Here is a 16,832-nt window from a genome sequence, read left to right on the forward strand (position 1 = left end):
TTATAGTAAGTCCTTCTTTTGCTTTTTAGAAGTTTCTTAGGAAAGTTTTTTAGATGAAGTTAATTGTGATAAGGAGTTTCTAGGTAGAAAAAGTTCTGATAGCTGAGTAGCAGCTGGTCTCCAGCTGAAGGCCATGTGAATAGAAGAGTCTTTTAATGCTTAGACTTTAGCTGATAGGGGTCTCCTGGCGGCTATCCACTGTCTTAGGTATTTGTCTAGACAGAAATAATAAGTTTTAGTGTAAGGCTTATTTTTTTTTTTTAAAGTTTTTTTTTTTTTTTTTTAATAGAGGCATGTTATTTATTTATTTATTTTTTTGTTTGTTTGTTCTGTTTATACATGCACTGGGTATAGTCAGAAGCGCGGGAGGGTGAGAGAATTCACCAGAGCCAGAGTGGGAAGCAGAGCAGGCAGAAGGACCGAAGTACACTGCTGAGGGGAGCAGCGGGCGGCAGGAGAGGTCCACACGCCATGTGGGACCCTCCTCCGGTGGCCGGGGAGCAGCCGGGGATCAAACCGGCGCTGCAGAGGCTGCGGGCAGCTTCGCAACCCAGTGCTCAACCGCCGCGCCACCGGGGAGGCCCAAGTTTTTTATTTATTAACCTTGAAGGCTACCGTCTAGCTGAGACCTGTAGGAGCCAGTAGTCTATGGGAATAAAATACACTAATTGTTTCTGCTTTGCACATGATGATGTAATTTCTCTGCTTGCTAAAAATGAATAAATAAAGACCTGCTGAGTCTCTCGGCAGAAGGTACTTGCACCTCATCCAGTGTCAGTGTCTCCTCACTACCTCATCCCCTTCCCCTCAGCCCCTTTGCTTCACCTAGGCCGACTCCTCCTTTCAGGGACTCCTGACACGACATTTTGCCGAAAGCTGGTCTGCGGCAGTTAACAATGGCAGTTTTTATCTTGATTTTGATTTTGCAGCTTCTGTCCCAGACATGGTGGGCTTCTTCTGTCCTTTTCCTACGGGACACACCAGAAGGTGCCTTAAACTTGTGGCAGGTTTCAGGCCTCAGTGGTCTTGCTTTGGCCCAACCTTGTTTGACTGGGCATTTACCCATGAGGGGGTGGGTAACTTTGGGTGCTTGATTTGGAAACTATATGATCTATTTTTCCCCTCTCTTCACTTTATTGCTCACTAATTGTATTAAAGTTCCTTTCTGTTACAGATCTTATACACTAGAGTATGTTTTGTCTTGATGCAGTGGATGGCAGAACCTATTTAGAGTGGGCAGGTTTGGGGGTTCTGGGCTGCCCCTCACCTTGCTGTGTACCAGGTGTATATGCTGGGACCACAGGCCCTAACACAGCAGCACACCTGCCGCTTAGGCTTTGGGGGGAAGCCTGTTTTGTCCTGTGGCTTGTGCCGTGGGGATCTGTTTCACTACTACTCAGTTATTACAATAATCTCCATTCTTACTAGCCTTACCTCAGTGTGAGATGGCCAAGATAAAAGAAATTGGGGGCAGTAGGATGAGTTGTCCCAGTCCCATTTGAAGAGGTGGACTAAATCATGGACTGGCCAGCCCTGGCCAAGCAATTGGGCCCACTACACTGACGTGAAGCACCTTGGGAGATAAAAATTAGATCTGGCACATTTGTGGTGTGGTCCCTCTAGGCTTCTCATTGCTCTGCACATGGGCTCTCAGTAATTTTTTTCATCCTGCAACACCCGTTCTGAGGAGACACTAATGATTATCTCTTCATTTCCTGGAGGGAGGAAACTGAGCGCCCACGCAACTAGACTGTCACCACATGCGCAGGCTTAGGCAGAGCCCAACCCAGAAGCTGCTCCCTCCTCTCCACTTCAGGAACTTACCCTTCATTTTTTTTTTAAGATTTATTTATTCATGCATACAGGAACCAGGGTACAGGCCAGATGCGCGGGACAGTGACAGGATTCACCAGAGACAGAGGTGGGAACAGAACAGGCAGACTGATGAAATACACTGCTGAGGGGAGCAGCATGCACGACAGAGGAGGTCTGCCACGTCATGTGGGAATCTCACCCGCGGGCCCGGATCAAATTCCTGCTGGCCGGGATTGAACTCCTGCTGCAGAAGGGACCTGAACTTACCCTTTAAATAGCTCCTCCTAAATCCCTTAGGAGAACTGGATCATATTCTGCTTTCCCAAACTGGCTCCCTCATGCATGAGTCTAATAAATCCTCGCCTGGTTCAACTACCACTAGCACTCTCTGGTGAATTCTTTACCTAGAGTGCAAAGAACCCACTCTTTTGGGTTGTGGTCCTCTAACAAGTGCAAATGGCAAAATAACGAAGAAAGAAATGATGTCTAAATAAAATTTTGAAAATAGTTTTGACCCATGGATCCCATGAAAAGTTCCTGGGGACTTCAAGAGTTCCACAGACCACACTTTGAGAAATTCTTTTCTGGTCAACTAGGAGAGTTTTCCAAGTGTTCTTCTATGTCTTTGCCTCCTCTTCATTTCCTAGAATCCCTCTCCTTGGGTTGGATTCCCTGACTTCCAAAGCTTGTTTTAGATCTTTGCCCTGAACTCTTCTGCAACTCACCCCTCAGAAATGGGATGCCAGAGAGTGTCCACTGCCTGAGACAGGAGATGGAGGGACGGGTGCTTCCCTTTGGGACTGGGAAGTTTATGCCTGTTTTGGTTTTGTTTTATACCAGCTTAATATGGCATCTCAGCTCAGAGAGAGATCTGACATATTCCTTAAGAGGAATATTACAGGCCATTTTATTTTTCATGTGTCTAATGCATTTGAGTTGATGGCCATAGAGCATGAAGAGCTGCACTGTCACACAAGATACTCTGAGACAAAGGATAATTCTATGTGTGCACTGCACAATGTGATGCCTCTAGCACATTGGTTATTGAGCACTTGAAATGTGGGCTTTTTAGCTGAGATGTTGAATTTTTAAATTTTTTTAAAAGATTTATTTTTATTTATACAAGAACTGAGGTACAGGCCAGAGGTGTGGGAGTGTGAGCGGATTCACCAGAGACAGATCAGGGAGCAGAACAGGCAGAGGTACTGAAGACACTACTGAGGGGAGCAGCGGGTGAGACACAGAGGTCTGCTGCGCCACGTGGGTAGCTCCCTGGATGGCCGGGAATCGAACCCACGCTGTAGAGGCTCCAGACAGCTTCGCAGCACTGTGCTCAACCCGCTGCGACACCAGGGAGGCCCTAAATTTTTTATTTTATTTTATTTGAACCAAAAAATCCCCATATATGACTACTAGGTACCATATTGGAAATGCATATCTATGATGTCCTAAGTTTTCAGCATCTGTCCCCTCAAAATACTGTGTGACTCAAAGGTAAATGTGTATAGAAATTATCTCTTTTTTAAAAGATTTATTTATTTATTTATACAAGCCTGGATACAGTCCTAAGTGTGGGAGGGTGAGAGAATTCACCAGAGCCAGAGCGGGGAACAGAACAGGCAGACTGACGAAGTACACTGCTGAGGGGAGCAGAGGGCATGGCAGGAGAGGTCTGTCGCACCATGTGGGACCTTTGCCAGCGGCCGGGAATCAAACCAGCACTGCAGAGGCTGTGAGTAGCTTTGCAGCCCAGCGCTCAACTGCTGAACCACCAGGCGAGGCCCCAGAAATTATCTTTATATGGCTGTCATGGATTAGTCTAGGTGGGCCTGAGACATACCATTAAAATATAACATGCCCAAAGAAATTTAATTAACATGTATTTTAACAACTAGATTGTAGAAATATTAGACAAAAATAATTTATTACACCAAAGTCATAACTGTCCAAAAGTGCCCATCGTGGAGCCAACCCCTGGCTCTGTTACAGTGGGAATCCTGGTGTTTTAATTAACCTGGTAAATATAAACTGGCACAGAAGTCTCCATTTATCCCCAGAGAAATATTTATTGAAATAACACAGTACAAGGTAAGTAGAAGAAAGGAAATAAAAGTTAGAGCACATAAAAATAAAATAACAATAAAAAAGACAGGGCCTCCCTGGTGGCCTAGGGATTAAGCCTTAGCATTATCACCCCTATAGCCTGATTTCCGGCCAGGGAACTACCCACCTAGTGCAGCAGATCTCTCCTGCCTTATCAGCTACTCCCCTCAGCAGTGTATTTCAGTAGATCCACCTGTTCTGCTAAGTGTCTGGTACACACTCACTCCAGCACCTCTGGCCTACACCCCAGTTCTTCTATGCAAAAATAAATTTAAAAATTTTAAAAAGATACAAAGACGGCAGTGGGGAGAAAAAACTAGGAGGCCAGTTATGAATCCAGATATTCAGCTGGGGAGGGAGAGAGAGAGGGAAGAGGACAAGATTACAGTGACGGTTCATAGATGTCTTGGTGGTGGTAATTTTGTGGGGATTACACCTGAGAAGAGAATGAACAATGGTGTAAAAATATATAAATAAAAAAAATTAAAAAGAAATAAAAGGGCAGTCCAGAAGAGCAAGAAAACCCAAAGCTCTTTCTTTGAAAAATGAATAGTAGACAAACCTTTAGCTAGACTCACTGATAAAAAGAGGGAGAAAAATCAAATAAATAGGGCCTCCCCTGGTGGCGCAGCAGTTGAGCCCTGGGCTGAGAAGCTGCCCACAGCCTCTGCAGTGCCGGTTTGATCCCCGGCCACTGGCTAGGGTCCCACATGGTGCGCAGACCTCTCCTGCCATGCCCGCTGCTCCCCTCAGCGGTGTATTTCGTCGGTCTTCTTGTTCTGTTCCCCGCTCTGGCTGTGGTGAATTCTCTCACCCTCCTGCACTTCTGACTGTATCCAGTGCTTGTCTACATAAATAAATAAATAAATCTTTAAAAAAAATCCAATAAAAAGGAGCCAAAATGAAAGAAAATTTGCAAAAGACACTGTAGATATTCAGAGGATAATAAGAGATTTATATGCATACAAATTCAACAACCAAGATGAAGTGGACAGATTCTTTGAATTATACCATCATCCAAGAGTGAATAGGGAAGAAATAGAAAACCTGAACAAACCAATCATAAGCAAGAAAATTGAAACAGTAATCAAAACTCTCCCCCAAAATGAAAGTCCAGAACCAGATGGCTTCACAAATGAGTTCTGCCAAACTTCCAAAGATGAAATAATAACTATCCTGCCCACATTCTTTCCAAAAGTTGAGAAAGAAATTTTTTCCAAACACACTTTTATGAAGCCAACATTATACTAATACCAAAACAAAGAAAACTGCAGACTAATCTCCCTAATGAACCCAGATTTCAATAAAATATTAGCAAACTAAATGTGGCAATGCTTTAAAATGATTATACATCATGACCAAGTGGGATTTATAACACAAACACAAGGATGGCTCAAACATCCAAAAAGCAATCAATGTAATGCACCATATCAGCAAAACGAAAAGGAAAAACTGGGCCTCCCTGGTGGCACAAGGGGTTAAAACACAACCTATGAAGCTATCTGCAGCCACTGCAGCATGAGTTGGATTCCCAGCCAGGGAGCTGCCCACATGGCACAGGAGACCTCTACTGGCTTGCCCACTGCCCACCTCAAGAGTGTATTTCAGGGCCTCCTTGGTGGCGCAGCGGTTGAGCGCTGGGTTGCGAAGCTGCCTGCGGCCTCTGCGGCGCCAGTTCGATCCCCGGCTGCTTCCCAGTCACCGGAGGAGGGTCCCACATGGCGCGCAGACCTCTCCTGCCGCCCGCTGCTCCCCTCAGCAGTGTACTTCGGTCCTTCTGCCTGCTCTGCTCCCTGCTCTGGCTCTGGTGAATTCTCTCACCCTCCCACACTTCTGACTGTACCCAGTGCACGTATAAACAAAAAACAAACAAACAAACAAATAAATAAATAAAAACATGCCTCTAAATAAAAAAAAAAAAAAAAGAGTGTATTTCAGTCAGTCTGCCTGGTCTATTTCTCACTCTCTCTAGTGAATTCTCTCACCTCCCACACCTCTGACCTGTACCCCAGCTCTTGTATGCATAAATAAATAAATCTTTAAAAAAAAAAAAAAAAAGGAAAGGGGCCTTCCTGGTGGTGCAGTGGCTTGAGCACAGCACTGTGATACTGTCCACAGCCTCTGCAGCATGAGTTCAATTCCCGGCTGGCCAGGGAGATACCCACATGGTGCGGCAGACCTCTCTGCTGCTCCCCTCAGCAATGTTTTCCATCCATCTGCCTGTTCTGTTCCCTGCTCTGTATCTGGTAAATTCTCTCACCCTCTTGTGCCTCTGGCCTGTACTCCAGCTCTTGTACAAATAAATCTTAAAAAAAAAAAAAAGAAAAGAAAAGGAAAAACCACATGGTCATATCGGTAGATGCTGAAAAGCATTTGATAAGCATTTGATCCCTGGCTGGCCAGGGATCCAACTTGTGCTGCAGAGGCTGTGGCTTGCTTCATAGTGCTGTGCTTAACCCCTTGCGCCACCAGGGAGGCCTGACAATTACTCTTTGACAAAGGAGCAAAGCATCAACCTGGAACAAGGAATGCCTCTTCAGTATTGATACTGGGGATATTGGACTGCCACATGCAAACGAATGAAACTAGACTACTTGCTCACACCATACAACTCAAAATAGATAAAAGTCTTGGATGTAAGATCTGAAACCGTAAAATACATAGAAGAAAACGAAGCAAAACACTCCATGAAGTAAACCTCAAATTAAACAAAGGGGCAAATAAACAACCGGGACTACATCAAACCAAAAAGCTTCTGTACAGTGAAAGGGACAGTGGCCAAAACAAAGAGGCACCCCGCTGAATGGGAGAAAATATTGGCACAGCACACATCTGACAAGGAATTGACATAGAAGACCTACAGAGCACTTGCGCAGCTCAACCAGAAGAAAACAAACAACTCAATCAGAACATGGGCAGAAGAACTAAGCGGGCACTTCTCCAGAGAAGACATGAAGATGGCTCGTGACATGTGAAATATGTCCATCATCAACCCGGGAAATTCAGATCAAAACCACAGTGAGATACTCCTGTGAGAATGGCTCATATTTAAAAAACAACAAACAAGTGCTGGTGAGGGTGTGGAGGGGAAGGAGCCCTATCACACTCTTGGTAGACAGGTCCCGCCCCTGTGGAAGGAAGTCTTTTCTCAAAAGACGAAATATGGACTTCCCAGATGATCCAGGGATTCCAATATATGGAAGCAACTTAAATTCTTAAGTACTTATGGGTGGATCAAGAAGACGTGGCATATGTACTCAATGGAATGTTTTTTTTTTTTTTTTTTTAGAGGCATGTTTTATTTATTTATTTGTTTGTTTGTTTGTTTTGTTTATACATGCACTGGGTACAGTCAGAAGCGCGGGAGGGTGAGAGAATTCACCAGAGCCAGAGCGGGGAGCAGAGCAGGCAGAAGGACCGAAGTACACTGCTGAGGGGAACAGCGGGCGGCAGGAGAGGTCTGCGCGCCATGTGGGACCCTCCTCAGGTGGTCGGGGAGCAGCCGGGTATCGAACCGGCGCCGCAGAGGTCGCCGGCAGCTTCGCAACCCAGAGCTCAACCGCTGAGCCACCAGGGAGGCCCCTCAATGGAATGTTATCAATGATCAAAAAAAAAGATAAACTCATGCCATTTGCAGCAACATGGATGGAGCTGGAAAGGATGATTCTAAAAGTGAGCCAGAAGGATAAAGGGAAATACAGGTTGTGTCACTTATATGTGGAATCTAGAGACACTAAACAAAGGATCAGACAAAGACACACAGTAAGTCTGACCCTAGAAATCAGACCTTAGACCTGACACACAGGAGCAGAAGGGGGAGGAAAGGGGGAGAGTAGGGAATGGGGGGGGGGCTGCTGGAGGAGGCTGTGTGAGCTTTGGTGGGGGAAAAACTGTATGACCCCAACTGAGGGGAGAAATTCTACATAGTGAAAAAATAAAGAATGATTCACTAACTGAAAAAACAAAAACAAAAAATAGCTGTAGAACACGATGCAGCAAAGTAAATGATCTCGAAGGAAACACCAAGATAATCCTAATTCTGCTCCTATTGCGTAGTGATACAATTTTTCTAGGCTCAGTTTTAAATAAGGGGCAATAAGTCCTTGAGGACACAGCTATGGGAGTGGAAACTGCACCCCCTTCCACCTGAGGGAAAGAAAGATCAGTCAGCCGGTGACTCCTACTCACCCCTTCTCGGGCTTAGGGGTCCTCAAGCCTGGAAACCCTCCTGCTGTCATCTAGGAGGGACCTTTGATAATGCAGGTATTTATGTTCAAAAGTAATTTTTAACAATACAACTAGATTCAAAGAGATGCTAGTGTTGCCAGCAGCAGTGATTTAAGAATGTAGGAGTTTATCTCTCTAGGATAGTGCCTGGTAATAGATAATAGAACAAGCCACCAAGACTTTCAAATTTATTTATTTATTTAATTTATTTTTACAAGCACTGGGCACAGTCAGAAGCGCGAGAGGGTGAGAGAATTCACCAGAGCCAGAGTGGGAAGCAGAGCAGGCAGAAGGACTGAAGTACACTGCTGAGGGAGCAGTGGGCGGCAGGTCTGTGTGCCATGTGGGACCCTCCTCCTGTGACCAGGGAGCAGCCAGGGATTGAACCGGCGTTGCAGAGGCTGCGGGCAGCTTCGCAACCCAGTGCTCAACCGCTGCGCCACCAGGGAGAACCACTTTCAAATTTAAAAATTCAGAATAGGGCCTCCCCGGTGGCGCAGTGGTTGAGCGTTGGGTTGCAAAGCTGCCCGCAGCCTCTGTAGCACCGGTTCGATCCCTGGCTGCTCCCTGGCCACCAGAGGGTCCCACATGGCGCGCAGACCTCTCCTGCCGCCCGCTGCTCCCCTCAGCAGTGTACTTCGGTCCTTCTGCCTGCTCTGCTACCCGCTCTGGTTCTGGTGAATTCTCTCACCCTCCCGTGCTTCTGACTGTACCCAGTGCTTGTATATATAAATAAATCTTTAAAAAAAAATTCTTTAAAATAAATAAATAAATAAATAAAATTCAGAATAATAGTCCTAGAGTTTACCAATCACAAAAGACCTAGAACCTTCCCCTTCTGCAGCACGGGGTGACACTTATGTTTGAGGTCTTTGCAAACCACACCCTCCTAATCTTCTGGACATGGAAAATATCCTCTTCCTGTGCTGCCCAAAGACCTCATTCCTGTCTGGGTTCTCTCCCCTGGGCTCCAGTGCTGGGACCAGAGCACAGACTGACCAGGACCCAGCGGGGCTGCTGTCACCTCTGGGGTGGCTCCTGGCAGCATGGACAGCACGTGGCCCTTGGTGGGTCTGAGGGTGACTCAGCTGTGACAGGCCTGGCAGAAGCTGTGGTCACAGGAGGTGCTCCCCGGGCCCCTGTCTCCAGGCAGACGCTGCAGGTCCCCCCTGCCAGGGGTGTCCAGTCGTGGCCCCGAGGTCATGACTGTCCCACAAGGTGGGTGAGGAAGGGGAACAAATGGAGGGCAAAGGAGATGCTCAGGGTGGAGGGGACCACACATGCCCTGGTCAGGCCACAGGAGCCTCCTCCCTGCTCTGCACACTCTCACCCTCTCCAGTCTCTGCTCCCCATGGCGCCCCAGGCCTTTCTCATCATGGACCCTCACCTGCCTTCTCTGCTCCCCACACCAGGCAGGAAGGGCTCACAGAGCCTGGCATCACCTCCACTTTCTCCCCCACCTCCTTTCCCTGCACCTAGGAGAGCAGACAGGGGCTGAGCATCCACGATGTTGCAGGCCCTGAGCTGAGACTCACAAGCATCAGCTCAGTCCTCACTGCGTCCCTAACCTCACCACACACAGGTGAGGAAACTGAGACTCTGTTGGGCGTGGGGGGAGTCCCTGTGCGGTTCACATTCTCATGCTGGGGGGACAGGCTGGAGTCCAGGCCCAGGGCAAGGCCCACGTCCCTCAGCACCCGCTGCCGCGGCTCCAGCTCCTGCCTGTGCCCAGCCCTGAACCCACCCCACGTGCAACACCCAGGACCCTCACCTCCCTGTCACCACCTGCTCCCCCTAGGGCTCAGGTCACCTGTCACCTCCTCAGGGAGGAGCCCCAGCAGCTCCCAGGTCAGGGCCCAGTCGCTCTGTGCTCCTGGGCCCGGCTCCAGCTGGACCCTGAGTTACAGACTCAGAGTCCTGGGACTGCTCACTCTGTACCCCAGTGCCTGGAGGGTGGCACCCCAATATATGTCATGTGAGTTAAAAAATTAATACTGTTATGCAAAAAGCAGCTCAGGAGGACTCTTGTTTCTGGTAATGGTAGGTTAGGACTTTCACACCAACCAACATACTGCAAACCACCGTGTATTGTGTTGGGATTTGCCCTGCTTATGCACACAGAGGTTTCAGATATTTCAAGGGCTATTATGTGAAAAAGCATCCTTATTCTGTTTGAGCAGAGGTCAGAAATTGGTCATTCTGCAGAAGTTTTGCAGCCCAGCCTCTGTCATCACCTCCCCTCCCTCCCCATGCATCGCCTTCCACCACAAGAGCAACATCAGGAGGAAGTTTTTTTTTTTATAAGATGTAACAATAAAAGGGCTGCCTGGCCAGTTAGTGGGTGCCCTTCACTGAGTGGTGCCGGAAGCCAGTTCCAGCAAACTGTCGAGTCAGGGGTTCCTGCAAGGACGAGACAGTGTGGACGAATCTGAGGGGGTGAGGGGAAAGGGAATGAGGAGACAAAGATACTTGCTCAGGGTGCAAGTATCTCCTGCTCAGGGTCTCAGCAGTTCTTTATTTATCTTGAGCAAGCCATGGGAGTACATTAGCTAGTGCTTTCAAATAGTAAAAAAGACTAAGAACTGTGACACCCTTTCAAAACCAGCCTGGGGACCTACATCCCCTTGCTGAGGTGATAATAGCCATTTCACTTTGTTCTAAAGGTAAATACAATGACCACACAAAGTGTCCACTAACAATCATTTATTTTCCACTGCCCAGGAATCATTCTGTTAATGCTAAAAACAGCAAAACAACAAAAAAACTTATATGACTAAAACTTAACTCCTTTATAACTGCTAAATTACTAATTAATCAAAATTCATAAAATTCCTATATCTTAAACATTAAAAAACATAATCACCTGCTGATGGTCTCGGCAAAATGTCCTGTCAGGGGTTCCTGAAAGGATGAGATGGCCTAAGGGAAGGGAATGAGGCAGACAAGCACTCTTCTGTTTGGTGCAAGTATCTCCTGCTAAGGGACTCAGCAAGTCTTTATTCATTTTTAGCAAGCAGAAAAATTACATCATCATGTATAAAACAGAGACAATCAGAGTATTCTATTCCCATGGACTACTGGCTCCTACGGGTCTCAGCTAGACGGTACCCTTCAAGGTTAATAGATAAAAAACTAAACCTTACACTACAACTCATTATTTCAGCTAGACAATTACCTAAGACAGTTGATAGCCAACAGTATATCCCTATCAGCTAAAGCCTAAGCATAAAAACACTTTTCTTATTCGCATGGCCTTCAGCCGGAGACCAGTTGCTACTCAGCTATCAGAACTTTTTCTATCTAGAAACCCCTTAACACAAATAACTTCATTTAAAAACTTTCCCAAGAAACTTCTAAAAAAAAAAGGAACTTCTTAGAAAAGCAAAAGAAGGACCTACTATAATTGTTGTGCTGGATTGCTTGTCAGGCATGAACAATAAATTGTCTCCCATTGTCAAGTGGGCCAAATTGTTTAATAACTAATTTCTAAACAGATAATTTTCCGTGCCATTTACTTATAGTATGCTGATACATATAATTCATTGCCTAATGTTCTTTCTGAGAAATTTTTCTCTTTTTATGACCAAGAACAAAAATCAAAGGGATGTTAAATCTTCAGCCCCACGGTGTGAGGCTCTTTGGATATCTTCAGCCCCACGGTGTGAGGCCCTTTTTCTTAGCTGCTTGCCAGTGTCTTACCTGGCTAGGGCAGCAAGGCCCCCTGCAGCATTTCCCCCTTTTTTTGTTTTTGGCCATTATTTGCATAATTTTTAACTCTACACATTTGATTGATAGCACGGAAAAGTAATTTGGTAAACAATGGGAAGTGAAACAAAATAATCATAGTGACAAGCAAAACAATACCTATAGCAATGAATGATGGGAATCAGGCAGCTTTAGTGGTGTAGTGCTGTAAGGAGGCCAAGAAGGAATCAGCAATCTTGGCCGGAGTTAAAGAAGATACAAAAGCTAAACTAATTGCTTTAATATTATTCTGAAGATTGGTAAGATTTAGGGAAATATTTGTATTATTTCAAACTCCTAGCAAATGATTTTTAACATTATTTCATGAAACAGAGGAAGAATTATAAACATGTGGAGTGACACAAATCCATTTGTAATCAGAGCGACATGTAGTGGTCAAGTGAGTTTTGATATGCTGAATTTGATTTCCAATATACAAAAGTGTCTCCTCTAGAACATTTAAGCGAGTCTCAAAATTTTTTATCTGAGAGCATAAATATTAAAATTATTATACCAATATTTCTTTGGGTCTACAGGCAGTATAATATAAGGAGGTTGATAAACAATTACAAAAACAATTTGTCTACATTACCCCAAGCACTATTTAAATCAACAAGCAAGGTTTCACACAAGGGAATAGAGGGAGGCATGTTGCTGTGTAGCGTGGCAGAAGTTGGTGACGAAGTAGGGCTGGTCAGTGACTCCTCAAGTCGCAATCGGTGAAGAGGAAAAACCAACGCATCGGATTAGTCTATCAGGGATCCGGATGGGTGAATCTGCATCCTGTAGAAAAATACAAGCATAGCCTCTCCCACAAGTTAAATGAATTAAAAAAATTTTTGAAGGCAGAGGAGGTGTAAGCAGGTGCATTATCTGTCTTAATAGCCTTAGCTTTTTCTGCATAAGCAAAGCAAAACATTAAATGTTGAGACACATCTTTAAAGGCTATACATACGTTTTTAGTCAAGGAAAGAAAAATACTTTAAAGATACATTTAAACAGAGTAGATTATTAATATTTAGCATTATAACTTTAAGACATATATGGTTGGAATTATATCATAAAATTTGAACTAGTTCTTGTATATTAAAAATTTTGGATCATGATCTTAAAATTTGTTTTTATGAGAACTTATATAGGTGCCATTTATAATTAGTCCTCCGGAGGTAACAAACAAAACAAAACAAAAACACAAAGACAAAAACAGATACAGAGATCTCTTGACATGCATATAAAATTTTGGTCATATGTATATATTTTGAGATAGTTATTTTACCAATGTGTGAAGAGACTGAGGTTTTTAATGAGTTAGCAGCTATAATCTGTACACAGAATAAGTGTCTAATCTTAATTATTACCAAAGACCTTGGGCTCGATATCACAACGGTCATGGCAGTGTTTACTAACTTTTTTTGATAAGAAAATATTTTTTGAGATTATATTTTTAAGAAATGATTTTTTGGCTTTAGGTTGTCAACACTTTATCTCACTGAGAACGAGCATATATTAAAACATAAAAGAACACTGTTACCTTGAGAACAGGAGAAGAGGAAAATTTCTACAGTCTGCCTGTTTTTAGGCTTTTATTAAAATCTGAGGTTTAGTATTTAGCTCAAAAATGTCTGTACTATCACTTTATATTTTTACAGGTTGATTAGTTTTAACAAGAAACTTAACCTTTTACAGGTCCAATAAGTAAATTTAAAAGCTTTTATTTCACCAATAACCATTCTGTTTGGCTTGTTAGCAAGTCCAAAGTAACTCAGCAGTTTTTACCTCAGATAATTTAGATTTTAAAATAGAAAAACACAGGGAAATAGAACTTTTTTCCTAGAATGAACCAAAATAGTTTTTTAAGGTGGACAATGGAAAAGTTCAGTCCCCTACAACAGAAGGCAGTAGAGACCTACCAGTGATCTCAATACCAGAGAAAAAGTCCAGGCAGCTGCTTGTTAAGACCAAGGGCAGCCTCCACCTGTCCACTGCAGTGGGTTTATTTTATTTTAATAAAAACCTTTTAGTCATATATGGTCTCATAGTCTCACATAGTCATATTTAACCATTTTTTATTACTTTAACAATTGTGAATGAACTTTGAATACTATTCTTTAGAAATACCTTATTTATTTATTTTAAAAGAATCAAATGGCAAAACTCTAACTGTGGGGGAAACCTAGCCTCCTCCCCAAATAATTAACAGGAAAAGCTTGAAGCATTTTTTTCTTCCATGTAAGATTATGTCACATTATCTCTTACTTGTTTTTGAGTTTTTATTTTTGTCTCGTAACAATTTCAGCCAAGTCCAGGCTGGATTTTGGAATGATCTCACAATTGGGAGCTGATGCCTCTGCAAAGAGATCAGTACTGGCTCTGGGATTGATTTTTGAAAAATAATTTCATCATCTGATGAATCCTGATCACTTTCCCTAGTACTGCTGGCTGGTTTTTCTTTTACTTTTTGTTTTGCATCTTTCTGGTTTGCCTCCTGCCAGGCAAAAATGACCTATCTGTTAAGGCAATTGTTTTGTTAATATGGGGCTGTCCACTGAGTCCTGTTTAAGGTCCTCTAAGGATAAAGAAATACCAGGTGCAGGCAGCCTTAATTCTCTGAGTTTTTTATTTATTTTCTCTGTCAGCCAAAGCCTAAGCATAAAGACTTTTCTTATTCGCATGGCCTTCGGCTGGAGACCAGCTGCTACTCAGCTATCAGAACTTTTTCTACCTAGAAACTCCTTAACACAAATAACTTCATTTAAAAACTTTCCCAAGAAACTTCTAAAAAAAAAAGGGAACTTCTTAAAAAAAGCAAACGAAGGACTTACTATAATTGTTGTGCTGGATTGCTTGTCAGGCATGAACAATAAATTGTCTCCCATTGTCAAGTGGGCCAAATTGTTTAATAACTAATTTCTAAACAGATAATTTTCTGTGCCATTTACTTATAGTATGGTGATACATATAATTCATTGCCTAATGTACTTTCTGAGAAATTTTTCTCTTTTTATGATCAAGAACAAAAATCAAAGGGATGTTAAATCTTCAGCCCCACAGTGTGAGGCCCTTTTTCTTCAGCCCCATGGTGTGAGGCTCTGTGTGAGGCTCTTTGAGCTTCGGCCCCACGGTGTGAGGCCCTTCTTCTTAGCTGCTTGCCAGTGTCTTAGATGGCTGGGGCATCAAGGCCCCCTGCAATCACCTTATATATTGGTAATCAAATCCAATTACTGCTAAAATAAAAAAACTTTTTATTCCTATAACTAATCTATTCTAATTTAATAAAAGTAGTAAATTATTAAAAGGAATTAAAAACCCAAAGAATCTCAGTGCCACATAACTTGCATTGACCTTTTTCTATGCCCAAGCTTTAATAGGAAACTCCTTTTACTTTCTCAAGGGAATATTTTTTACCTATTGCTTCTTTATCTTGTCAACTAACTGCTATCTCTAACTTCAAGTCTCCTCTCCATACAGTGCTTCTTCATTTACTTTGTCAAATAACTGCTATTTCTAACTTCAACTATCTATTAACTTCAACTATCTCTAACCTCCCCATATGGTCTCTGCCTTAAAAGACCACAAATCTATGTCAAAGACATGGCCGGGAATGTTTACAGCCTTTAGTTCCCAGAGGTTTTCAGGTATGATATATCACTTGTTTTTATAAGACCAAAATTTAAATCACTGCTTCCAAGCAGAAAAATACTAAGTGTTTCAAAATGTACTGCTTATATCATGCAGTGCCATTGTTGTCAAATTAGTTATTTAGTATTTGGTCATGCAACATTTGCAGTTTTACTTTTCAAATACATGTATTGACAATTGCCATATTCAGAAGAATCAGCCATAAACAAATGAGAAGAATCTAGCAGGAGTCAGCTAATGAGAATCCTGACTTTTCAGGAATCCGCCCCATGTCCGGACCTTTGTCAGACGACATGAGTAGCATGGCTCGCATCATCTCCCCCTTTTTTGTTTTTGGCCAGAAGTTGTAATGTCTTTTATTTGACGTGGGTCTGTTTGATGGCTCTGCTGAGGAATTGGATGAGGACTGGAAACAGAAACAAAAAAGAATAAGCAATATCGATATGCCAAGGTTAATAAGAGATGGGAACCAAGCAGCTTTGGTAGTAAAATGTTCTAAAGCAGCCAAAAATGAGTTTGCAACCTCAGAAGGAGTAGAAGAGGGAACATAAGCTAAACTAATCACCTTTATTGAAGGCTGAAGGGAATCTAAATCAAAGGAAACATTACTATCATCCCAGACAACTAAAAGGTGATTTTTTATGTTGTCCCAAGGAATGGAGGAAGAATTGTAAGTGTGTGGAGTTACACAAATCCCCTTATAGTCTGAGTGACATCTAGTAGGCAAGTGAGTTTTAATACGCTGAATTTGATTACCAATATATAAAAGTGTCTCCTCCAGAACATTTAAACAAGCCTCAAATTTTTTATCAATGCATTCTTGAAGAACGAGGGCATGAGATATATTATGAGATAAATCATTAACATGAGATGCAGTATGAATTTGCTAATCTAATAAAGCAGTAGTGGAAACAGCAAAGGAACCAATAATAGCAATAAGAATAGTAATACCTAAAATCAATGCAGCAACAAATCTCTTAGGACGACTTAAGACTTGCTCCACCAATTGCAGGGCATAAATGCCTGAATCGTCATACCAGGTCTCATTCAGATGTACAGGAAGAACAACATAAGCAGGCTGATGAACAATAATGAAGGTGATGGGGCCAATGGTAGAGTCAATGCAATTAGTTAACATACAGCCAGAACAATTGACATGAAAGGATTGCAGAACAAATTGAATATGTAAAACAACCTTGCCCTGAAAAGAAGAGCATGGGGAGGGCCCACATAGGCAGTGACAAGAGAGACATTATTAATACCTCTCTGGTCTTTTAAAATCACTTTGCAGGTGGCTACAAGCA

The sequence above is a fragment of the Talpa occidentalis genome, unplaced genomic scaffold, assembly GCF_014898055.3.
Source record: "Talpa occidentalis isolate TD23 unplaced genomic scaffold, MPIMG_talOcc4v2.1 talOcc4.2, whole genome shotgun sequence".
Lineage (NCBI taxonomy): Eukaryota > Metazoa > Chordata > Mammalia > Eulipotyphla > Talpidae > Talpa > Talpa occidentalis.